Source organism: Alexandromys fortis, unplaced genomic scaffold (assembly GCF_014885135.2).
Source record: "Alexandromys fortis isolate MF-2015 unplaced genomic scaffold, M_Fortis_MF-2015_v1.1 scaffold_54, whole genome shotgun sequence".
Taxonomy (NCBI): domain Eukaryota; kingdom Metazoa; phylum Chordata; class Mammalia; order Rodentia; family Cricetidae; genus Alexandromys; species Alexandromys fortis.
Window position 1 is genome coordinate 445,764 of NW_026067958.1, and position 26,458 is coordinate 472,221.

Below are 26,458 nucleotides of genomic sequence, written 5' to 3' on the forward strand. Positions count from 1 at the left end.
GACTGGACACAGCTTTATAGCCATGATGTGTGATGATAGGCCAAGACGTGAGAAGTAGAGCAAGAAGGAAGGAAGCTAATGGAATGTGGAAGAAATGAAAGCTTTAGCAATCAGATTGCCAAACACAACAGAGGAGTACATTTATGGTATTTGACTTGGTGTTCCTTTGTTTGTGGTTTTCTCTGTGACACTGCAGACTCTGCACATTCTAGAGTCCAGTCCCTCCCAGCTCTTTTGTGTGTTTTTTCCGCTTTTATTTATTTTTTTTTAAAAAGTCACTTTCAAAGTAGGAGCTTTCCTTAGTTTGTGTTGGCCCTCACTCCACTCTCCCGGCTCCCCTTTTTCCAAATCCCCCTTAAACTCCTCTTACTCAGTATGATCCCTCTCACTTTCAGGTCACATGTGTTCTGTCTTCCCACTTCTCCCTGAAAGCTTCATGTTCCCCTTATCAGGGGCGTGGGCTCCTTTCCTGTTTCTGTGTTCATGGTGTCTACACTCGCTCACACCCACATAGATAAGACACACGTGGAAACAAGAAGCTAGGATCCTTAAATGAAAATGGAGGCATGGCATTTGTCTTTTTTAGCCTGCTTTAGTTTGCTTAATACGATATTTTCCAACAAATTTCAAGATTTCCACTTATTCTTAATTCAGCTGACTTGGATAGTAGGTAGATGTGTCCTTCATGACCCCATGTGCACCTCTGCAGAGGCTGGGCACTGGATTGAGGAGAATGACCTCCCCTGATACAGCAAGACCACTCTCTGATCAAGGACAGTGGAGAAGCTACACTCCCAGGCTAGAACTTTCAAACAAGTCCTGCTGTGTTTTTTTTTTTTTTTTCGAACTCCCTATTCTCTTTGTTCTCTAGGTGTATTCTATTTCTGATATTCTAAATTTACTCCAAATGCTTAGTCCACTTTTCTACCAAGCCCCAAACCATTCAAGACAGTATTCTCAGTTTGTTAATGATCTGCCCACGCACTCACTTCACAGCCCATTCGAAGGCCAACGAAGATCACACTCACCCACTAAAGGTAGAAAATCCTCAAAGGAACCCATTTTAGCCCACTGAGATGGTTCGGTGGGGAAATGAGTTTGCAGACAAGACCGATGGCCTGAGTTTGATCCCTGGAAGCCACAGGGGAAAGGAAGAAAACTGACGCCTTCAAGTTTTACTCTGACCACAGGCTCCCTCACCCAGACACACATAAAATTATAAAGGAACCAGCTTAACCCAGTCCGTATTGAAGTAAAGGAACCACTGCTGGAGGTTTCTCAGGGAACTTTCTCAGGGAACTCCAGAAAAATGGCTTCAGGGGAGTCATCCTACAGATGATCATATTTCCTATAAACTCACCCAGAAAAAAAAACTGATTTAACATGCCTCTCGCATGCTGCACCTCTGATCTCGTGTGCTCTCCTCAGATGACCCTTCTTCATCTTGAATATATTTAAAAGATCATGAAAATAAATTGGGGAGATGAGGTAATCCCCACTGGGGAGCAGAAGAAGGGTAATCTGAAAATGGAGGAACCAAACCCTATGAAGGTTTGTTTAAAATATTTGAGATAAGCTACGATGAAAGAGGAGAATGAAATACATCTTTACCAACCTCACCCTCTCTCCCTCCTTCAATTTCCTTCCCTTCCTCTCTCCCTCTCTCCCCCTCCTTCCTCCTCCCATCACTTCCCCCTGTATTTTCTTCCTTACTCCTGAGTCACTCCAGCTCTCCTTTGCCGGCTAGAGGAGGACAGGGCTCTGTTTTAACTTAGCCAGATCTTATAATTTCTGTAGTTTTAACTAGGTTGTCATTTTTGGTATTTCATGAAATCATTATTTGTGTGTGTGCTATATGTATATGCTCAAATGGGTGTGGGCACCTGTATGTATCTGTTCATATGGGTGTGGAGGTGTGCCTTGCATATGTAGGCACCTGTGGGGAGAGGCCAGAGGTCCATGCCAGAGGGCCTCTTCGATAACACCACACTTACTTTTAAATTTTATTTTTTAAAAATTTCATATATGCTGGGCGGTGGTGGCACATGCCTTTAATCCCAGGACTCGGGAGGCAGAGGCAGGTGGATCTCTGTGAGTTTGCGGCCAGCCTGGTCTACAAGAGCTAGTTCCAGGACAGGAACCAAAAGCTATGGAGAAACCCTGTCACGAAAATCAAAAAAAAAACTTTATATATGATCATAATGTGTTTTTTAAATCAAATCTACCTCCCACTTCCCTCCTTTCAATTCCTCTCATACAGAAGTACCACTTTTTTCTCACAACTTCCTGCATTCTTTTTAAAATCTACTAAATTGATTCAGTGCTGTCAGTATAAATATTGTGTGGCACAATCCACTGGAACGTGGTCAGCCATTCAGGGACAACACCCAAGGAGAACAGACTCTCTCCTCCAGTGGTCACCAATGGTTTGTAGCTTTCCGGTGAGGGAAGGATTTTGCTCTGACAAATCCTCACCACGCTGAACTTTTGACAGGCTCGATCTTCCACAAGCCAGGTCCTTTCAGTCACAGCTTCTGTAAGTTCATGTGTATAAGGGCTTGCCATGGCTAAAGATGTGTGTAAGTATGTGCTGTGGCTGGAGATGTGTGCAAGAATATGCTGTAACTGGAAATGTATGTGAGAACATGCCATGACTGGAGATGTGTACAAGAATATGTCTTGACGGGACAAGTGTGCAAGGATGTGCTGTGACTAGGGAATGTGTGTGAGGACATGCCATGACAGAGATGTGTGCAAGGCCATGCCGTGACCAGAGAAGACGTTCACAGCAGTCATCTACTGCCTCGAGCTCTTCCAGTCTCTCAACTGCTCCTCAGGATGACTCCTCAATCTTGTGGGGAGGAACAGGAAATAGATGACCAGCTGGCTACTCCAGTCTCTTATTCGCTGCACGTTTGCTTGTTGTATATCTCTCTATTAACCACGGTCTAATGCAAAAAGAAACTTCACTAATCTAAGGGTTAAAAGATGGTTATTTAGGGAACTTTAGGGGCAGTTTAATACTATGTCCCTTTACCAGAGTATTATTAGTATATTCTGCTCTAGGGGCTATGACCTATACAACCAAGAGTTTGGAACATTTTGTCTTATCATCATATATGAGGTTGATAATGCATATCCCTGATTTCAGAGGCTATCAGAAAATAAAAACACATTTCCAGGTAAGGACTGACTTCCTTCACATTGCTGGTCAGTGGGGTATCAATGAATCCCCAAAAATACAAGCTATTACAATTGCTCCTGACTACCCACCAGAACTTCTTAATAAGATTTTGTTCTTGACAATACCATATGCTGACTTGAGTCATAGGAAATAGAGAAATCAAGCTGGAACTGACCTGGAAGCTTCTTCCTTACTACTCAATTTTCACAGAGCCAGAAGGTACTATGCAGAACATTCTTCTATGGGAAGAAATAAATACAGTCTTACCTAGCCATGAACCATTCAAGTTGCAATAGACACCACGCAATCAAGATTTGCTCACTGGATGAAGAGTTGCATGAACCAGTTAGTTTCTGATTGAATTTAAGACCTGCCCCACAACACCTTATCTTTTGAGACACGGTATGTCACTTATCCTGGATCTCATCGATTCAAATATGGTGGCTGTCCAATGAGCAGTAAAAAACCATCTGTCTGCCATCCGTATTTTATGTGGGTATTGGGGATTTGAATTCAGTTTTTTTTCATGTTTGCATGGCAGATACTTTACCAACTGAGACATAAACCCAGGTCCTCATGGAAATACCTTTAAGGATTCTCAATAACATCACATACTTTATATATTAAACTTATATATTTAAAATGTAGATACTACCTTAAGATACAAAGACTGTGCTAAAGGGTGGAGAACTAACTCACTTAAAATCATGTCTTTCACACAAGCTGAGCACCTAAACTTGCTTCCCACAACTCACATTAAAGACCCCCATATGGCAGACAGTCCTTGCAAAGATAGAGCTAGAGAATCAGAGCCAGGCAGATCCCTTAGCTCACTATCCAGTCATCTTAGCCCAAATGGTGGGATTCAGACCAGTGCAAGAGGTAAGGTATTCAATCCTAATTGGTTTTGATATTATGTCAATATATTTTTCCATCTTGTCAATATTAGTCACTCAAAATGTTGTACTCAGCAATGCTGTTATAGGACTTATTACATGGTTTTCTAACAGCCATTCCTATACTAGTGCATGTCTTTATATCATAGCACATAATATTTCATGCATATTTGGTACCCAATACATAATAATAGCTGAGTATTTATGCTTTATTTTATGGCATCACAACAGAAAAATACTTAGATCCAATCAACAAAGATATCACTACAGAATTTCACAGTAAGTTGTTTTGCCCTGAAGTTATATGAAATATTTGGCCAAGAGATGATTACATAAAATTACAATGGCTTACTTGAAAGTAATGCCAAAATCCAATGTACACAAAAATTAATTTAAGCAAGTAAATATCACCCTCTACAAGTAAGCCTTGACTTAAGGTTTTTATTAAATGTTATAAAAAGAATCTGTGGCACAAGAGACCCTTCAGTAACTTCAAAGAAAAGTTTAATTAATTTCTTTTAAAATACAATATGAAGACTCTGTGCTCAAACATTGTTAAGGACAGGGAACAGGCTCTTAAAGTTGCTGTTAGAGATTTCATTTCCTGGAGTTTGTTATAGTTTCCATGACCTTTGTGTTAGCTGCTTGCCATGTTGATTGCAGGGAAAAGAAAGCAGAACTATCTTAAGCAAAATGAAGACTTTAGCACAGGGCCAGGGTGTTTGCTGGAGTTCAAGGATAAAAAAGTGAGGTGGAGCCTCAGCAAGCCTGGGACCGAGGAGAACTCCCCATTGTCTTTCCTTTCTGTCTCTCTTTGCTGCCCGCTTTGTGGTTCTATCTCTAGTCCAATAGTCTACTCTGACCAATAGCAAAACTGCCCACTAGAGAAGGAATGCTATTTATTTGTATTCTCCCCAGACATATAAAAAGATGAAATATATTTTTCCCTGCTCCAATGTATGCATTCCAAATGAAAAAATTCTAATTAGCAATTTCAAGTCAGGCTCCCATGTCTGGGCAAATCACATATGGGTAAGTTTTGGGTTATACCAATAACAAACACAGGTCTTCAAAAGTTTAGTTGTTCATAGAGTCTGGTGAGATGTCTCAACAGGTAACACTGTTTGCTGTTCAAACCTGTGTTAAATTTGATTCCAAATACATGGTGGGAGGAGAAAATGGACTCATAGAAAAATTTTAAAAAATGATTCACAGTAAGAGAAAGAAGACGTCAGTACCAAACCTATTCTAATAGATCAATATCAAAAGATACATGCACATAGATGGCGATTGGTCATTTCTTTAGCTATAGCCAGCTTGTATCTACTCCTTTTCTATTTTAGACTGTATCATCTTTGGTTGGAGAAAATTGGTAAAAACAACACAAAGCAGAAAATAAAATAATAGTTTATTTTCCCACCTAGGGCACATAACTCCCATGTATTATATTAATTTAGTAAAAAAGAAAAGAAATTTAAAAATAGAGAAACACATTCCATTTACCTATAAGGGAAATAATTAAGTCCATGAATATTTCTATAAAAGTTTATATATAAAATATTTCCTAAAAAACTTACAGGATTATGATTAACTCAAACTGGAGCCATGGAGCCAATTTTAAAGTGTAGTAGATGCCCATGAAATTTATTCTGTCTTCTTTGCAGATGGCTGCCAACTTTCTGTGTCTTCACGGTACCTAAGGTAGAAAGTCAGGTGCTTCTTCCTCTTATAAAAGGATTCTAATCCGTTAATTTAAGGAGATCGAACTCTTTTGACCTCATACAAAGCTAACTCCTTCCTAATCCCATCACTGTAAGGACACCGACATCAGCATGTAAATTTGAGTGTTTAAAACATTCAGCATATAACCACATGAAGAGCAACAGAATGACCACTGAGCAGGGAACATGCTACTCTTAGGAATGTGATTTTAGACAAGTCTTGGAACTCAAATGCACAAACATTTAGGAAGAGTTCTCAGGGCTGGAAAGATTGCTCAGCCATGAAGAGTACTTGTTTGATTCTGTTGAGCATAAAGATAGAATACAGACTAAAATCCTACAAGAGTGAAATGGGGAGGAAGGATGATGAAGGGAATTCTGTTTGTTTACATTTCATAGAGAAGCAGGGAAACTCATGATGCATTATCACACATCAGCTATATTTGTCTATTGTTCCATCAATGATACAGAAAGTTCCTTGAGATTCTTAAATTAGTGGCATGGGTTCTAAAATCAAATATCAATTCCTATTATATTAATCTTTCTTTGTCATGCACATTCCCAGTGCAAACACCAGCAGGCCACTAGCACAGTGGCCGAGGTTGGTTATATGGCTCAGCAAAGCTTTGCATTCTTCAACAGTCCTCATTTGCATCCATCTGTAAGACACAAAGCCCATTCTCACATCCTGAGTGCAGGAAAAGTGAACTGCCACATCTCAGTGCCCTGTGCACATCTTGGTCATTCCCAAGCAAGCCTGCTCAGTGTTGATTTTCCAAAGACAATAGGGATATTAAAAACAGAATTGTGCTGTAAATAATATTTTTCTAGTCTCCCTCTTCTTTTTCCTCATCTCTATTTGAAGAAGATACTTAAGCACCCTGTTCTTTTATACTTTTGCCTTAATTCTAACTCTAGCTTTTTTTCTTGTCGTACAATGGTAGAAAAGATCTAAAATAGAAGCCCCAAAGGAAAGAACACATATTCTTAGAGCTCATAAGCTGTTCCTCTTTTACTCCCTATTTACACCAGAGAGAGAGGTACCCAAAGCAAGTCTTGATGTATGACTTGAAGGTGGTACAATCTGGGAGGCTGGCAGCTCAAATGTATGAAGAGGGCTATAAAGAGGAGGGGACACATTTGTGTTGTGATCTGAAGGGGGAAGAAATCTTGAGTTCAAAAAAAAAAGAGAAGAAAATATGGAACTTGTGGGCTCAAAAATGGCACAATGGATTCTAGCATATGGGAAGGAAACTGAATAAATTACTCTTTAAAATGTATGTGGCAGAGACACTACAGGGCTTGAATGCCTACTAAAGATATTCCAATTTACTTTTGTTCTTAAAAGAAAAGAAAATGTTATCTTCTGTCTGTTCTAAGAGGTCTACTTTCTACCACCAAATGTGGTTTGTTTTTAATTAATGAGTTAATTAATTCGTGTGTGTATATGCATATGTGTGTTTTATTTAGAGGCTGACCCTGACAGATTTCACTAAGGAGCCCTTGTCACCTGCAATTACATTTGTATGTGGTTGATGGGATATTTGGGAGGAGGAATGAGAGAAGAATTAGGTATTAGTAGCCTGATAGTTCTGTAGGTAGCTCTCCTCCCCATTTACCCTGACTGTTGTGTCTGGCTTCCAATAACTCTTTACTCTTTCTCCTTTCTTAAGTGTTGACAGACCTAATGTTCCTAGCCTGGCATCTGCACCATCCCTCATGGGTTCGCTGTATCCTAGCCACACCATTATGATGTAAGCAGTGTCTTATCAAACAAATTTCTTTTTCAGTTTGAGTATGTCAGCCCTTTCCCCCTAGAAAGCTCCCTAATACAGTTCAGGAAAGTGTGAGAAGCAAATTAATGCCAAGGTCATGTCCATGTTTAAAAACTAAAAACAACAGAACAGGTGAGAATAGGTGGAAGAGATTGAGCAGAGGCCTGGAAGTCTAAGGACAAAGATCTATTCCATAGTTCAGGGGAGACAAAGTTAGGACATGACTTCAGAAGGAGGGGTTTGTATTATACAGGAGGTGAGGGAACAAAGAATTAAAGCAGATTGCAGAGTATCAGATGTGGGTGAAAACATGGCTTCTAGCACTGATGAGATTTCCCCAAACCAGGAAGAAATCAGGCTTGAGCAATAGAGAAATAAACTATTTTTATATTTGGCATTTTCTTATATGTCAAATGATGAAACTGGACTATCCCTAACGTGTAAAAGATATCCTCAAAATGTAGGCTACTGTTGCATATTTTTAATATTTTTCTAGTGGAGTTAATATTCTTTTTTACTTAGTTATCTCCTAAGCAAAAATATTGACACGATCATAGGTATTCAACTTACAACATTTTCTAGTATACTGCGGTATGGAATGGAATCATGTGGTTACAGTGTTTGTACTGCTTTATCTTTTTATAACTGGCGATACAAAGGCTGCAAAGTGACATAAGCCATAATTTTTTGTTTTTTAACATAATTTGTTAATTCTATGAGAATTTCATATCATTCACCCTAATTCTACTAACCTCTGAGTACCCCCATATCTTCCTATCACCCTTGCAGCTACCCTGATAAGAAAATTTAAAAAATCAAAACAAAACAAAGCAAGCAAACAAAGCCAAGAAAAAAAAATGAAAAAAACCTCTTTGCTTCTCCATCATTTCCAACAACTCCTCATTCATTTTAGTGGCATTGGGAGTTGTGTCCCAGAGTCTACCCTGTGGTCCAAACAGCTTTACTAGCAAATGTTCACTGCAATGAGTCACTTATCGGGTTCAGTGCTTCTGATTTCTGCTATCATCATTGGATCCTTACTGAAACTTGTCTGAGATATCTCACAGCTGCCCCAAGTCATGGAGATTCTGCAAGTATTGTTCCACGGGTCCAGTCCTTCAAGAGCTCCAGTAGGTCCTAGATGGGGTGTAAATTGGGGTGGGATAACCCAAGGCCCAGCTCTGAGCCTGAGTAGGAGCCAGGCTGGTCAGTCCAGGTTATTGAGGCTTCCTACCTCAAGCAAGGGGACGGAGTGAGCTCCCCTACACTCGTGTTATCAAGGTCAGTTCTCCCTGGCCTGTGGTGGGAATGGGGCCACCTCTCCCATGAGGGCTGGGGCCAGCTCTCTTGATTTGTTATCCAACTTATAGCATTCTCTAGCATACGTTAGTGCAAAATGGAATTGTATAGTTACAGTATTTGTGCTGTTTAAATTAATCCTTTATATAACTGGTGTTATAACAGCTGCAAAATGGATTGAATCATTTTAAAGTTCCCTTCTGACTTTGAAATTACCTGGTTTAAATCAGTTTATTAAGCTTAGCTCTTTGGGGGCATAAATATTCCCTGGTTGACATGTAACTGCACTAATCCTTTCCTCTTTTAAGGTGCCTTTCATTTGACATGGTATTGTCCCACTTTTAACTTTGTTTTGTGAGTCCCTGAAGGACTTGTAGCCTTTTGAAAATATTAAAAAGTAATCTAATTTATAGATTAGGATTAATTAAGACACCTGGAAAAATTTCCCATATGGCCTAACTTTTGCTCTGTAACTAGCTGACAGTTACAAACATTTAGGACTCAATTGTTTTAGTTTGGTTTGTAGACAAAAATTCTGGGAGGAAAAGCAGGTAAAATAATGTTTAATTGTCTGAATCTTGCTTAACACAAGACAGTATTTAATAAAAATTGTTGAGGCAAAAAAAAAAAAAACAGGGCTTGAAGATTTGCCAAAAAAACAAAACAAAATGAAACTTTGAAGTGTAGTTGGACTTTCCTGTCCAGCTCCCAAATAACCACAGGGAGACTTCTAGCCAATAGCTTAGGCTTGTTTTTCACTAGCTCTTATAACTTAAATTAACCCATTTCTGTTCATTTATGTGCTGCCATGTGGCTCATGTCTTCTTACCTCATCTCCTACATGTCATGCTTCCTCCTGCTCTCCTGGCATCTTCACCTTTCTCCTTCCCAGTGTCCTCTGTGCCTAGAAATCCTGCCTGGCTTTTGACTCTTCAACATTTTTATTGAACCAGTTGTAGTGATATATCTTTACACAGTTTGATCAAATATCTCCCAACATGGACATCTTGTGACCTGGACCTCCTGGGCTGAATAAGACCAAGAGATAGGATAAGTGGTGAACATAAAGGACTAATTGATTAGATGATTAAATGAAGCATTCCTGAAATGCTGCGACAAAGAACAAATTTTCAGACATCTTTCATTTAATTCGGCATTCACTGTAAAAAACAAAAGATGAAAAATGAACACTTTCATCAAGGCCAAATCCAAAAGCGATATCTTCTGCCATCATTCCCAGGGCACCATGAGATGTAGGAACCACTGTCCTCAGACATGTTTTTACTTGGCTCATTACTTCTTTCTTTGTCTCCTATAACAGATCTCAACCATCATGATAGCTGAGTCCCTCCAACACACTTATATTTATACCTCTAAGCTCAGCAAATGACAAGGGCATTCATCCCATCAAAAGTTTATGATAACTGATTTTTCATCCTGTCTCTCTTTGGGTCTTGGAGCTCAGATTTTATATTACAGATGCTATACTTTCTCTAAAATTTATTCACTTAATAATTCCACCAGATGATTAAAAAAGCTTAGCTATCCTTGTTTTCCTGAAGAATTTTCTTTAAACTTGACTGAGTTTCATTCTGTTCTATGGAAGCCAAAAGGACATCTAAAGGACTGCCAAATGATATTTACCTGTGTGGCCTTTGGCATAACCGTTCCCGTGGTCACTGGTGGGCTTCAAATTCATTCCTTGATGAAAGCTGTAAATATTAGAATTCTAATGAGGAAAGTCTACAAATATACAAGTCCAAATATTCAAAATCTATGAAAAAAAAACAAGCAACAAAAATCTTAGCATTTTAGGAAGGCAGGAAATCAGTTGAATGTATTGGTGAGAATAATGCAGTCTTCATACTAAACTGTTTAATTTGGATGGTCATATGTGCGACAGATTTTGCCCTGAAGATGCACTGGCATCTGACAACTTAATTACTACTGTTATTTATAAAAATTAATATCATACCTGTTTTGTTTTTCTTAGATCAAAGATTTATTATGATAAAGTTTTGTTTAGGAATGTAAGGCATATTTATAAAATAGGATTTTTGTATAATTTCAATAAGACTTTCTATTTTAACTACTATCTCACAATGGTTTGAACAATTCTATAATCATTTAAGATATAATTTAGCCATATAAAATTAGTCTGATATCAGTATAGAATAATCCAAGTTTTCCAGAGTATACACATGTCAGTATATTAATGTTAAGTATCTAACACTGTTAATGGTATATTATTATTGGGTATGACTACAGCTAGACAAATAAGTATTTTTGATAAAATATGAAAATCATTTTACTCTGTAGCAGCCCCATATTCTAGTTAGTCATTCTAGAGATAACGAGTCATGATTATTATTATGCTAATATCTCTGTTAGGTAAAGGTAGTCCCTGGATAAGATTCATTTCTCAGTACTTCCAACTATCTTCCGTTTGTCAATGTAAATCTTCCATACAAGAAAGATGATGTCCTAGAGCCTACCATATTTCTAGATTGCATTTGTTTCCTACTGACTAAGCAATTTGGGTAGACTAATGTGCTAGAAATGAAACAGAAAGGCTCCTATTAAGTAATGAAACTCAGGAAGGCAGAGAGGGCAAGTGAGTTATTTTGTACACATAAAGTATGTGTAGTGAGTACATCCAGTACCCTTGAGTAGACATCATAATTTAACTGAGAATTCTTTATACCACTAGAAAGTCGAGTAGGAAGGCTGAGTTTTTTTTTATATTTTTTCTTCAGTAACTGCTTTGTTATACTTCTGATGGACTTATTTTTGTCTTGCAAATTTTCATTCGCATAATTTCTCTTGAGAAGCATCCTTGGAGACACTCCTACAATGTAAGCAGTTTGTTTTCTGGGTTAGAATTTCAATCACATGAATGAATCAAAGGATAGGAAGACAACAGTCCTTTGAGATTAGCTTACTTTCATCTTTGTGGGGAGGGAGAATCACAAAGTCATAACTCTCAGAAGAGTCTTTCATGTACTAATAGCAACCACTTATTATGGACCTGATATATATTTAATTATGCTAGAAGCTGAGAATAAATTATAGGACTGGGGAGATCAGTGGGCAGAAGTATATGCTGCAAAATCATGAGAACCTGAGTTCAAATCTTTAGCGTTCGAAGAAAGATATTTTTGGCAAATTGTGCTTGGAATCCTCATACTGGTGGGAAAAGACAGATCCAAAAAGTTTGCTGGTTATCCAACCTAGCCAAAAACTGTGAACTTTAGCTTCAGTGAGAGGCAGATAGATAGATAGATAGATAGATAGATAGATAGATAGATAGATAGATGATAGATAGATAGATAGATAGATAGATAGATAGATCAGAGAGCTACAGAAGATTTTGATAACCTTTAATGTCTCCAGCATGCACACACACAGGCACTATGCATAGCATGCAGCATTACTCACAAATACTATACACATCCAAATTAAATAACTAAATAATAATTTATATGCCATGGGGGATAAATTATTTATATGAGGGAAGTATATGTAAAGCACATAATCCCAATGCTACAATAAATATGTATCAACTGCATAGTGTTACTCCTAGGATACACTGCAAAGGCACAGGAAGGCATAGTACTTTGAAAGGAATGGCAATATGACGGGAAGGTCAACTAAGAATTGGGTGGAGTTGGAATCACAGAAGATGAGATGGCAAAGGGAAAACAGAACTTGTCTAATAACAGCAGTTATACAGATGGTCAGTGCGAAGAATCCACAGGTCATATAGGAAGAGAAGCAGCAGAAATTAGGGAGAATTCAATGTGCACAGATCAATATGAAACAATCTACATAGACTGCTAACTGTGTACTTTTGTGTCTGTAACTCCTCTGTATGTTTCTTGTAAAGAAATGGTTTCAAAATAACTGTAAACAAATGCCATCTTATACTATTTTCATTTTATCTGATAAGTGATACAAATGGAAATTAGGCATAGATATGGGGGCATTTGAACCAAATAAATTAAATAAACCCAAATTGGCATATATTTAAAGGAATTTGAGGACATTCAGAATTTATAGTGAAATGAAGCTGATTTTATCAACAGATTCCTTACATATAATTGTCAACTTGAAATTAATTGTCTGCAAACTTTTCAAAGAAGGAAATTGCTGGTAATTACTGAGGGGAATCACAGAGGCTGATAATTAACTTCAACATTGCAATCAGTTTTCAATCAAACAGATTGTATGACTAAAAAGTTCAATAAGGACATTAGAGTGAGTCTTTATATTCAGCAATGTGTGTGGAAAAGGACTTCATTCTGATGACCAAAAGTCACACAGTAAACAGTCTTCTTCAAGTGTGGGACTTGAAGGTGTCACAAGAAGAGAAGGGGGGGCAGGATTTCCAGAATAGGTAGCTAGAAAAAGCTGAACAAAGAGCAGAAATCATCTATGACAATGACCAGTTCCTGATGCTTGACAACCCATGCTGTAAAACAGAACTACTCAAACTGCGTATAGTTAGGATTTGGTTTTAGTTTCTAAACTATCATAGCTTAATGCCTTTATTATAAAATGATCAACAGGAAAATGGAGTGAAAACACAAAATATTAGTGGAAATTGATATGAGATAATTGAGATATTTCTTCATTTCCTCAAATATTTTTTAAATTATATTTTCTTTATTCTTGAGAATTCCATACAGGTATATAATGAAATATTCTCATATCCAATGCTAATATCTCCTCTTCCAATTCTCTCACTTCTCCTCATCTTTTCGAAAATGTCTTTATGACCTTTATAAAAAGCACTATGTCTAATTACTGCCATTTATGTGTACATAGGTCAGGGGATCATCAATGAAGCATAGCAAACCTACTAGGAGCCATAACCTCAGAAAAAAATGAGTTTTTCTCCTTCAGCAGCTATCAGCTGCCAACAGTGCCTTAGAAAGCACTGGGCCTGGAGAGAAATTGTCCCATTGTACTAGACTCGACCAACTGGATCTTATTTGGGTCTTCTGCAGGTGATCCCAGGTGTTGGGTCTTCTGCAGGTGATCCCAGGTGTTGTGAGATGATTAGAGCAATGGCCATGTCATGTCTATACGGCAGCATTTCACAGGCCTCTCCCTCATTCTTACTCTTCCATCTTTCTGCCTCCTCCTCTGTGATATGCCCTGAGCCATGGCAGGGAGCGTGGGTTTGACACAGATATACCATTTAGGGCTAAGCACTCGGTCTCTTTTTCGTGGGACTTGGTCTAATTATGCTCCTATGAATTAACTGTTGATCACTACAAAAAGCTTTTCTACCTATGTGTGAAAGCAGCCCTGATATGTGTGTGTGTGACAATTTGGCAATGATCCTGTAACAAATTAATGAAAGTGGGTAATATTCCAGAATCTATGACTTCATTAGCTATGTGGGAGGGGATGTTTGTTGTTTTTGTTCTTTTCTTTTCTTCTCTTTTCTTTCTTTAACCAGTTTTACAGCAGCAGGCCTTGAATTCTGTTCTAAGAAGCAGTGCTCAAATCCAGTCAAAAAGTGCTTAGTTGGCCCAGACCAGTCACACCACTATTGTACCAGTGGATACTTTGCCTACAAAGTCAGCATTATAAGATGCAGAGTCCAGTGCTGGGAGTCAATTGGTGAAACATCCAGCCTTGCCCAGGACTGTGGAAAATAGTTACCAGGAAGGAGGTTTCCTATTTTGTCTGGGACTGATTTCTATATGCCTCATAGCTAAAGTGTGTTCTTTCTCCAGCAATAGGCTCGTATAATGTAGGCATGATGGAGAACCAAGAGCAATGTCAATGCTGTGATTTGTTTGAAAAATTCTGGGGCTTCCATTATACTAGGGAGATATCCACAGTCTTCCATGGCAGTTTTTGTTTAGTAACCCTTGTCTTCCAGAATTCCATTATCCACCCATGTAAGTAATTACATTTAAACTCTTTTGTAATGTTAATTAGCTTACTAACTAGTGGGCTTTCTTACACTTTTGGTAATATTTATAAACATTCCTCCTCTCTCCTCTCTCCTGCTCGCTCGCTCTCTCTCTCTCTCTCTCTCTCTCTCTCTCTCTCTAGCTCTCGTGTGTGTGTGTGTAACATGTCAAGGTCATAACTTTACCATTAATCCACATCACCAGCCCCAAATATTTACTGATGGTTTTATGTTGTCATCATGAAGCAAAAATTAATGAAACAGAACCTGTGTGTAAACTGCTCCCTGAGTTTACAGCAGATAGTTGATTAATATTTCCTTTTCTAAATAACTTGAGAAGGCCATGAGCTCTGACCATAGGAAGTTAATCTTGAGGTGGGAGAGACATGTATATAAGAAAAGAGATGCCACAGTGTCTGATTTGCCTTAAAGACTCTTACATAAGTTGTTGCCTTTTCATTACCTGAACAACTAAAAAAAAAATCTAGGTAATAAATTACTAATGGCAGTCACAGACAAGGCAATGTTTCTATCAAAGACACTCATTATCCATGATAGTTCAAAAAGGAAATTAAGGTGAATTTTCTTGCAGAGCTATAAAGTTGGGAGACCATATTATGTCAACAAGAGGAAATGCTGTAAGTCCTGATAGTAGGATATACAATAAATACAAAATGAAGCACAGTGAATCCATCAGTCAGACTCTGAAGTTGGCAGTGTTTCTGGTCAATGAGGAGGGCACTAAAACAAACTGAGGAGTCTAGTATTTCTAACATAGTTTTAAATTAAATAGTGCACAGGGTTAGCAGGTAGCTTGCGAAGACATGATAAAGGGGCGATCATGGAAGGGGGTTAGAGGGACATATGTCAATCCCGAACAGTGAGATTTTGTCTGCTGCTGAAATGCTTACAAGGACCTGGTAGAGCTGTGGAGCTCATAGAGAGAAGCTCAGAGAGATCCTTTCTGGACTCTACAAACATCACCCAGTTCAGAGATCCTGGTTCATAACCACCCTGGGACTCAAACTTAGGAACCAACTTCAAATGCGAGAAAGAATTTTAAAATCCCTCTAATCTTCCCCTTATGACATGTCTGCTGAACTTATACACACCTGCTACCTAGAAAGAAGAATTTGAATATATGAACTTTTTCTGCTTTTTCCATTTTGACCATTCTTAAATTTTTTGTTATTAAGAGAGATTTTTACAATTTCAAATGTTAGTGAATACTCCTAAGAGCTTTTATTAATGTGGTTTATATCTACCAGAATTTTCTATTTAGAAAATAAACTAAGAAATATTTGAGGCTATATTTTATTTATTTTTAACAATGCCTTATAGTACCAAAAGTAGCATTAAAATGTACAGTATAAAATATAGTGTGTGTATGAAGACAGCAGCATTTTCTGAGAACTGAATTTTAAACACTGTGTAACCTTAAATGATCACATTCATAGAAGGAAAAGATGAGTAAAATAATCTCCAAAGATATAGCTAATAAAAATCTACTGAAAAGGTAGGCATGTAGTCCTGTACTTGGAATTACAGCACTCAGGAGGTTGAGAAGGGAAAATGCTTGTGAGTTGAAGACAAGTTTGGCTACATGGAAAATTCATATTTTTTCTTGTAAGTCACTGTTCCAAACATTATTCTGTGAAAAGCTGTTAGTTTAGCATGCAACTCAGTTTTATAATTCCCTCCCCAAAGGTAGCACATGCCTGTATTCTGTGCTTGCATATTTCCCCTCCAAGTGCCTATTATGCTTGTTTTCAACAACATAGCAAGGTATCACTTAAGGGTTGAGAGTTAATATGATTAATAATTGTTCGTGCTTTATAGAAATCAAGGTGACATCTTAAAAATTATCGCATGCTTGTGGCGGTAAGAAAAAAAACTGACTATACCATGTCCCTGAGCAGTGCTTTGAGGTCATCAGGGTCCCTCTCTATTACAGTCACTGTTGGTGAAACGGAAGCCAATATAAAAGATTGTTGTAATAAAAAATAATCTATTACCCTTGTATTATGTCATTACTGTGGAAGTAGCTCTGAACTGAGTGATCTCTGGAAGGGGTCTTCAGACACAGTGGTTCATAGATCATGTTTAAGAAATATTGGTTTATTTGTCTAACAACTCTTTAAAATATTGACAGGACTATACAATGCTGTCATCACTTAATCATGCTTGTGTTATTAGATGTGGGGGTTACAGTTAATATTTTGATAACTTGTGATGACCTCTTTTTCCATAAACCTTCATTTTCCCCTCTGCCATCTAAATATTTTCCTTTAGTCATTTTACCAGGTCAGGAATTACTTTTACGGTATGCTTTCAAATTCATGTCCACAGGAAGTCTCCTGCCCTGCATCTGGTTTAAGTTAGATGCCTGTGAATTTGCTAGCGCTGCACTTGAGAAGCAGAGTGATGCCCGAGCTCTCCTGGCAGATCCGCTTTACTCCAGGTTGGGTTACAGGAACCCGGGTCATCTGTATACCTATAATTGCATCCATATTCCTGGGCATGTTCCATCGTGGCTAGCTTGCTTTTAAACAGTCACAGGCTTTGTGGTCAACATATTTTTTTCCTGCATGAAAATACGAGAGAGAAATATGGCAGCTGCTATCTCATTTGAGTGAGTTCAGCAAAATTTGGTGTCCCAGTGTTTTCTGGTTCCATGACCCTAGATGACAAATCTTTTCCTCTCCATTTTATGGCATTTCTAGTCGTGTTTGCAAATCTAGTTCACTCTGAACTTTTTCTACCAAATACTTTGTCCTAAAGAACTTGGAAATGAAAACTTCTAGCTCATCTATATTACTCCCCATTTATCTCTGTGTTTTCACATTGGTCCTCTTCCTTTCCTTTTGTTCTATGTAATTTGACTTTACTATCCCCTATTTCATCTTTCCCCTTCCTTTTCTCCCCCCTTCTCATTTGACTTTTTTCTTCCTCTCACACAGATTATTTCATTTAAAAAATAAAACCATTATATTTCCAAACAATTGATAATGGTTATTTCATTTCTAACCTTTTCTCATTTTCCTTTATCCAATCTCAGATTACTTCATCTTTTATAGATCAGTGGGAAAAGGTATCTTTCCTGGATTCTATTCCTTCCTTTAATATCTTAGGGCATCAGGCAATTTTATTCTATCATTAGATTCTTATAAAAGATTTAGCATTACATTTTTATGCTGACTTTGTTTTGTATTTGAGTGTTTGTGTGCGTGCGTGTGTGTGTGTGTGTGTGTGTGTGTGTAACAGTACACATATGCCATGGCCTGCATGTGGATGTCAGAGGACAGCCTTGCGTAAGGTATTCACTTTCTGACATATTTGAGACAGGGTCTCTTGTTGGCCACTGTTTATACCAGCCTTCTGGTATCCTGTCTCTGCCTCACTTCTCACAGGAAGAGTACTACAATTACAGTGAAGCACCACATCCAGCTTTACATGCGTTCTGAGGATTTGAACTCAGGTCTTCATACTTTGTAGAAAGCACAAGCGCTGAGACATTGCCCCAGCTCTTAAAGTTTACTTACAAAAGAACTGTAAATATGAACAGATGAAAACATCTCCTGAAAAAAACTTTTCTCTCTGCCTACCAAGTTTCCAGACCCTAAAGAACCTCGGCTCATCCTCTGTCAGCTGCTTTCTCTGCATAGCTTTTTACTAAAACATATCTTGGCATAGCCTCAGCATGGTTTTATGAAAGATGTTAAAGCACTGTGCAGACCTCCTGCTGCCTTCTTAAAATAATGTTCTGAACTTGCTACTTGTTCATGCTAGATGACAGTAGCAGACTTCACATACTAAATGTCACTTGCACTTCTGAGTACCTGGTTTGTTTCCCTTTGGAAATGTGACTGCGGAATTGACTTTCCTGAATACATTTGACTTCTAGCATCTCCATGTCATGCTTGTATAGCACTCTGAATAAATATATGATATCATTTCCATGTGCTATTGTTGTAAGGAACCCACTAGTTAGTTCCCAGCTGCTCAACCCTGAAATAATCACACAGAAACCATATTATTTAAATCACTGCTTGGCCCATTAACTCTAGCTAGCTCTTACATCTAGAATTAACCCATCTCCATTATTTCATAATTTACCACGAGGCTCATGACCTACCAGCAAGGTTTCAGCATATCTTTCTCTAGAGGTGGCCCCATGGCTTCTCCCTTACTCTGCCTTCCTTCTCTCAGCATTCAGTTTAGTTTTCCCCAACTACCTTTATTCCCTGATCAGGCTCAAGACAGTTCCTCTATTAACCAGCGGTAGTCATAGCATACAGAGGAGAATCCCACTTCACGCTATTTCATTCCCTGCAGTTCTCTTCACTTTCTCCCACTCTCTACATGTTTATGCTTTGTTCTTTTACTGTGCATTTTTGCATGCCTTAAGTATGCCTTGCAAAATGACAATAAATTGTTTAAAATTTTAAATGTGTCATAAGTATCATTAAAATCAGTCTATTCAGACAAGGTAAAATTTTGTCTGCAAAACAAGAGGTCAGTTGCAAAATAGAACTTTCCTAAGTTTAGATAACTAGTTTAGATAACCTAGACAGATTATTTGACACTGAAAAGTTTCATTGGAAAGAAGAGCAGCAGTCTCTTACTGTTGAATGAACAAGCAGAATAAGAAAAGCAATCCTCCCCTCACTCCCCCTGGTTATAAACAGAAGGGTAAAAATCCCATCTTTCCCTGGCCTTTTTGGATGATATGGAAGGGGGGGGATTATTTCTGAAAAGATCTCTCCTTGACAGGGAAAATATAGTCAATGAACATTAAAACAGATATGAAAAGGCTGGGGCACATAGCTCAGTGGGTCAAGTGCTTGCTGTGCAAACATGAGGACCTGTGTTCAAATACCCAGAACCCATGTTAAAGCCAAGGTCTTGTGCTCACTAGGGAAACACTGCCACTGAACTGCATCCCCAGCTCTTGGTGAAGTGTTGTTGAGCATAGGAAAGAAGGGACAATAGAGGCATTGAATGGACTTGGTTCCATCATTATCCTTCAGAAAACAATATAAAGTTACTGTTTCTTTAAAAGTTTGCTTATCTGTGCTGTATTCTCAATAAGGAAAATAGATGTGATCTTTAACCATCAAGGAGCAAAAAAAGGAACAGTTTCAATTGTTCTGTCTATACAAAGGGAGAGAAAAGGGGAAACCAGAGAGAGAGAGAGAGAGAGAGAGAGAGAGAGAGAGAGAGAGAGAGAGAGAGAGAGAAACATGAGACAAAGAGTTGAAACAGAATGATTTAAAAGGTTCTTGATAGCATTAAACAGTTTTTTAAAATGTATTGTTTTGAAACAATCTTCTTTTACTTTACATACCAATCCCAGTTGCCTCTCCTTCCTTTCCTCTACTCCCCCACCTTCCCTGGACCCCAGTCCCTATCCTTTCCTCAGAAAGAGTGAGGCCTCCCATTGCAAATCGGCAGTCTCTCAGATCCCTTGAGGCAGGACCAAGGCCCTCCCCTGTATCTAGGCTGAGCAAGGCAGTTTGTGGGGCCACCGGCAGTAAGCAATGTTTTAAGTGACAGTGCTGGAGTTGTGGAGATGGCTCAGCAATTGAGTGTTTACTGCTCTTTCAAAATATCAGGCTTTGGGGGCTGGAGAGATGGCTCAGTGGTTACAAGCATTGCCTGCTCTTCCAAAGGTTCTGAGTTCAACTCCCAGCACCCACAGGGTGGCTCACAACCATCTGTAATGAGGTCTGGTGCCCTTGTATACAATAATAATAATAATAATAATAATAATAATAATAATAATAATAATGAAAATCATGCTTTGATTAGGCAGCTCATAATTGGTTATCACTCCAACTCCGTGAAATACAACACACTCTTTTGGCCCCATATTCACCTTAACAAACAAACACATATCCACACAGATCTTCCCAAGCATGTGTGCGCATGTGCACACACACACACACACACACACACACACACACACACACACACAGGAAATAATTTTCTAAATAACAATAGTAGTTATCACTACTACAAAGATTTATATTTCCATTGAGTACAAGCCCTGGATGTAGAAAAAAAAAGGTAATTTAAAAGAAACTGTACGTGTCAAAAGAAGAAACAAATAAAGAGTAGTATTAAATCACTGTCAAGTATCAGCATGTAGTAGACACTGATAACAACTGCATCTAAGGGAGTTTAGCGTCTCTACAGATCTCTAAATAGAAATCCTGGAGGAATGAACCGTGTTCTCCTAAACACTGTAAGAGAATTTACCTTTTTAGAGAAGTTAACATACCCTGTTTGGTTTATAAGCACTTGGATGCATTTCCTTAAATGAAAAGCAATAGCAAATGAAATGAAAACACCAAGTCAGCACCATCATCACACATCTTAAAGGGTGTGTGACCGTAGTGCAGCCCTTTCCACCTGGAAACTACCAGCATTCACATCTGGGAACTTGAAATATTGCCTGGATTCTCAGAAACAATATACAGAAGTTAGCTTATTAGTGGAAATCAGTTCTACCACACAATGTACACAGGCAATATCTTTTAATAAAAAAAATCTATTAAAATTCTATGCTATTTGCTTCAAGTTATTTTTATGTCTGCATTGTAAGTGTATCAGTTTCTGAAAGCACGCTTATTCACTGCAGGTAAAAATATAAGCTTGTGCAGTCACTATGTAAATCAGCATGGAAATTCTCCAGAAAACTAACAAAGAGCCATCATATGACACAACTACATAAGTCTTGGTTATGTTTCAAATGCCTATAATCCCCATCTGTGTTTTGAGCTGTACTAGTCACTATATCCAGGAACTACAACCAGCCTAGATCTCCATCTATAGATGAATGGATGAAGAAAATATGGTTAACATGTACAGTGGAATCTTATGCATCCATAAAAAAAATGAAGCCATGACGTTTGCAGGAAATAAAACCTAAAATCATTATGTCAAATGAAAGAATCCAGAGTAATGTTTTCTATTATATGAAGAGCCAAGTGTGTGTATGTGTGTTTGTCTGTCTGTTTATCTGTCTGTCTGGTGTTTATATATGTGTTTGTAGATCACAAAATGAAAAAGGGAATCTTAAGACAGGGGAGGGGTGAATGAAAATGGGACAAAGAGGGCAATGGAATGTATGTAATAGGAAATGAGGGGAGGTGACCAAGCAGATGGGGAAAGACTTAACGGGGGAGTGCTGTAGGAAATCCTACAGCCAGCAGCCTTTAAGTTACCTGTCCACTTGGGCGTGGCCTCTTATACTATTTATGCCACTCTCTCTCTTCTGGCTGCGGGGTTTGGTTGCTGTTTTCCATTCCAGCAGAGGATTCTGATTTGTGAGTCTGCCCCTACCTAAATAATCATCTATTATTCTCAATTCTGAGCTAGTGTGGGATTTCTTTTAAGCATCTTTCTTCAGGGGAGACAGTGGAAAGGGCGAGATGAGATCAAAGTACAATAACATGTTTGCCAAGATGCTTGGATGGAACTCATCTCTTTATATGGTAATCTGAAAATAAATTAAAAATTGAAATGAATAAAAAGGAAGTATGGTTCTGTATGCTTTGAGGAAGACAGGGAAGTCTGATAATATGATCTACTTGGAGATGAACTGGAGAGACCATCTGAAATGTTGTTGCATTTTGTTTTATTGAGCTAGGTTCTCCCTAATCACTTTCTAAGCCTGATTAATTAATTAAGAGCGTAAAATTAATCCACTCTTAATTCTGTATGGGTGCATATGTGTATTGTGTGTACATATGTCTTTGTGTGCATGTCAGTGCCAAAGAAGAACCGTCCACTTTTTTCTTTCCTTTGGAGCCAGGTTCTCTCACTGCACGGAACTTACCAAGTTGCCTAGGATGGCTGTTCTGTTTGCTCAAACATCCACGTGTCTCTTCCTCTCCTAGTTGGGGATATAAGCATCTACCATAAAACCTTATCATATGCATTGTAGGAACTGAACTCAGATCCTCATACTTATGCGATAAGATGTTTTCCAACTAAGCTGTTTTTCTAGCCCCTAAGGGGCTATATATATACAATGACATCTTTGCTTATACGGAATAGTAGTAGGGTTAGGTGCTTGATGGGCTTGACTTAAAAGCCAGTCCATCTCACTAGCATGCAAAATGATAGGCAAATGAAATGAAAAAAAACAAGGCTAACAAAGATATTAAACCACGTCTGATAAAAATGGCAATTATGCAAATAAATTTTATAAGTGATACTCTTGCTAATCATAAAAGTAATTAAACAAATTATGAAAGTTTTACAGTGTATAAAATATTAATCGATAAACTTACAGTGCATGAAGGGATTTAACTTGGCCTTTTCCTGTCAATCCTGCCCAGTCTCCTGCCAAGATACAGTCTTCAATATTTAGAATGACAGTATGTCACTGTCTCTTTTCTGTTCCTTTCAGTCTGGTGAAAGATTTATTTACCTGGTACGCTAATGTTTTATAATAGCAAGATAATTTCCCCAACACTCTAATAATTAGTTGTGTATTACAGCTTAATGATTATAGAGTTTTAATTGGAAGTGATGAACACATTTTGAAGATAGATAATATTGACAGTTGCATAACATTAGGATAAGAGTGATTTGTACAATTCATATTGGTTACACTGGCAAATTTGTGTTACGTATATTTACAATAATATTATATTAGTAACTAAAATTTAATAAAATTAACATTATCATAAAACATTGGAGTGTGTGTGTGTGTATGTGTGTGTGTAAATTGTGAATTGAGGACTAGGAAAATGGCTTAGTGAGTAAATCCTTACCTCTCAAGTGAAAGATTTATGTTCAGATCCCCAGAACCCATGTAAAGCCAGGCCTATATAGTACTCCATGTCTGTTATCCCAGTACTCATAAAATAAAACTGGAAGTAGAAACAGGAAAACCAGTAAAACTGTGTGCCACCTAGCCCAGTAACACAACAGTGAATAACAGTCACTCTCTTAGACATACATGTGCACATACACTTACACAAATGAACAGGTACACGCTTAACGTGTCATACACAAACACAAATGTATGAATTACATGGCGTATAAAGTATATCCTAATAAAGCTGTTAAAAACAATACACACATTCATCACAAAGTCATGTTTATTATCATAACATAGATTTTGAATTTATTCTTTTACATTTGGTTATTTGCCCCTTTATAATATTTGTAGATTAGTAAGTACGTAACTCAGTGTTTAAATTATTGTTGGGGCTAGGAATATTAAAGAGTTTAATGCAGTGTGTGTAATAACAAATTAACTTGATGGGGTTATCTGTAGGGCATGTGTGATATTTAATATATATATTCCTATAATATTAGAAATGTAATTAAGACTGAATTGCACAATTCAAATTGGCTACATTGGCAAGTTTATGTTACGTATGTCTACCATAATATTATATTAGTAAAGATATCAATATTTAACCAAAGAACCAAGCATTGTCAATAAGAGCCATAGTTTTGGTTGGAATACAGATAGCTTGAAGCTGCTAGAAGCAGAGTTTGAAGCATGAGAATTTACACTTACTGTTCTTCCACCAGCACACACTGGCCCCCTTTATTACAACTTCATACCATACATATTCTCATAGTCATCAAACCCCTGAATTCCAGACCCCATATATTTCACTTTAGCAGGAAAAATAAATGGTTAAATATTTAAGACTGAAGAATCTTTTCAGAAGAATTGCTTCCTTACACATATTTAGATGACTGAGAATTTTATCAACTTCCCTGACTTCTGCCTGTCCGTCTTTGAATTGCCTGGGGTTCCATCAGACCAAACCCGAAAGCAATTGCCTTATATCAACATCATTTGTGTCATCCTGTCTGTTCATCAGTTTCTAGTCACCTGCCCATCATCCCTGGACTCTCTGCCTTGCCTAGTTCTAGAGTTAAGCTTCTTCCTATTCCCTGGTTTCATTCCCAATTTGAACTTAGACTGGAGTTTTGTTTTCAGTGTTTGTGTCTCTGGCTGCCTCACACTTCCTAGTTTCTAGCTTCACTCTGTTTTGGTACTTGTTAAGTCATGTTCAATCTGTCCTAGACCAGCTCTTGCTTTGCCATTTTGACACATTTCAAAAACCACCTTTATGTTCTTGTCAGTCACCAGTTAGAGATTACTCCTGTCCAGGTGCATGCCCTGAATTTACTGCTCTGACTATGTAACATGAACCAGTTTGGAAAGAAACAAACACAAAGATTCCAAATGAATTTATCCAGGTCAAATGGTGAAATTCCTATGCATTCCATTAGTGGGTTAAGGAATTAACAGATAAATTTATGAAATATTTAAGGTTAGATATGTAACTGTTTTTTCAAATTATGACTTTAAAAAGCTATATTAGGTATATGTGTCATTTACCAAAATGTACCCTTAATGACAGCAAACTGTTTCATCTATGGCATATTTAATCTAAAGGTTTACAAAGCAATAATGGTAGTGTGCTTAGATGATATTGACAGTCTGGGAAGATGTGTTTCTACCCAAACATTATCGCCCAGGTTAGGGTCTGCAATGCTGCTGCTGCTTAGAAAAATCCTGTGTAATTTGGGTAGATAGCAATAGGAGGACTAGCCTCTGGAAATTTTAAACAGACTATCGTTAGGAGGTTTCTCTTCTCCTTTAGGGTGTATACTGATGAACTTGTTAATTGATATTGTACCCCAATTAAACAAAAAATATAGCATTTATATTTTTCCTCTTCGTTGCTGTTAAAACAATGGTAATTATCCCAGAAATGTCCCCTTTCTTCTCTCTCTCTCTCTCTCTCTCTCTCTCTCTCTCTCTCTCTCTCTCTCTCTCTCTCTCTCTCTCTCTCTCTCTCTCTCTCTCTCTCTCTGCATGTATTTGGAATTTCCCTCTATTTGTAATTGAGTAGTTATTGGTTGTATTGTTTTTGTTTCTTAGTGAGTGTCACTTTTTATCAGTTCTTCTAGAGTTGCTTGTCTTCCAACAAGAAGAGAAAGTATAAAAAGAAAGCAATCATGTAGGAGTTCAATTGTTCTGTATTGTACAGATCTAGTCCATGCCTTGAGAAGAAATACTCACATGAAAAACGCTTCAGAAGGCTGAACAGACGACTCTGTAGGAAAATAAAGAACTAGAGTTCAGATCCCCCGATTCAATGTAAACATTGGTTGAGCATGACAACCTTCTTGGAATTCCAGCCTTGAAGGTGGGGAGACAGGGAGTCACAGGAACAAGCTGCTTAACTCAACTAGGCAAAATTGTGAGCCCGAGGTCCAATAGACAGGCCCTGCTTTGGTGAAGAAAGTGAGACTCATCAAAAGTGTCATCCTATGTCAATTTTAGGCTTCCATACAATGTTCAGACAAGTGTATGGGCACCACACCACACATGTGTGCTCACACGCAAGTGAATACACACACACATGCATGCAAAACTAAATTAATAAAAATAAAGCAAAACTCCCAAACACTCCAGTATAAGATTGTTGATTAAACTACTCAATATTTTGACTCATGGACTTCAGATTTCTAGAGACACTGTCATGAGGCGTGATCTCGGGATGTGGTTTGGCACTTCTAGTGTAAGGGGGTCCAAGACAGGCTTTCCATATTACAGTGTTATATTCCATTGCTCTTTCTGATGCTGCATTGATGAATGACTTGAG

At 37.9% G+C, this 26,458-nt stretch overlaps 1 protein-coding gene across 1 annotated transcript in view; it reads left to right on the forward strand.

The window, feature by feature from the left end:
• Window positions 1–26,458, forward strand: part of Malrd1 (MAM and LDL receptor class A domain containing 1) — a 463,630-nt gene that overhangs the window by 434,126 nt on the left and 3,046 nt on the right. The window lies entirely within an intron of this gene.